Below are 1037 nucleotides of genomic sequence, written 5' to 3' on the forward strand. Positions count from 1 at the left end.
TTCTTCTTCTTCTTCTTCTTCTTCCTTTCTCTTTTTTTGCAGAACCAGGGATTGAACTCAGGTACGCTTTCCAGAGAAGCGCTTATTCTACTGAGCCATCTCCCCGGCCCCTCCTTCTTCTCTTTGACTGTGACTACTTTCTCTTCCTTGTATAGCTTCTTTTATTCCTAGATTTTATGGGGGTATTTTGATAGCAGTAATCATAGCAATTATATGAAGCACTCACCAAAATCATGTCCATAAACATGCATATCTGGGCTCAGACTGACACGTTCACTACATACACTTTTGTGGCATCTAGAATTTTTGTTTACAACCACACAAGTGGATGGCATTTAGGTCATAACTAAAAAACAAAAACTTTGATTGTTAGTTAAACCTAAAATTCCAGGTATAAGCCAAGTTGAGGTCGGTCATAACTTAAGGGTCCACTGTATATAATTAAACTATCCTGATAGCAACCATCACAGAACAGTAGCCATGGCCCTCATCATCCCATGGCCGTGGGCCTCAACAAGAGCCACAAAGTGACCAAGAATGTGAGCAAACCGAGGCGCAGCCACCGTTATGGACGCCTCACCAAACACACCAAGTTCATGCGGGACAAGATCCGGGAGGTGTGCAGCTTCGCCCCCCATGAGTGGCGCGCCACGGAGCTGCTCAAGGTCTCCAAAGACAAAGGCGCCCTCAAGTTTATCAAGAAAAGTCTGGGGACACACACCCGTGCCAAGAGGAAGCGTGAGGAGCTGAGCAACGTACTGGCCGCCATGAGGAAGGCAGCTGCCAAGAAGCACTGAGCGCCTCTGGAATAAAGCTTTGTGGGAAAAAAAACCAAAAAGCAAACACCCAAATACCAGAAACCAAAACTATTCCACTCCTGGGTATATGCCAAAACAATTAATTCACTGTATTGAGAGGATGTCTGCATATCCATGTTTCTTTCTTTTTTTACATCCATGTTTCTTGTAGCGCTATTTTAAAAAGCTAAGCTTGAACCCACTCATCAATCAAAAGATGGGTGGGTAACAAAGTGACAT

This window comes from Octodon degus, unplaced genomic scaffold (genome assembly GCF_000260255.1).
Source record: "Octodon degus isolate 3935 unplaced genomic scaffold, OctDeg1.0 scaffold00048, whole genome shotgun sequence".
Lineage (NCBI taxonomy): Eukaryota > Metazoa > Chordata > Mammalia > Rodentia > Octodontidae > Octodon > Octodon degus.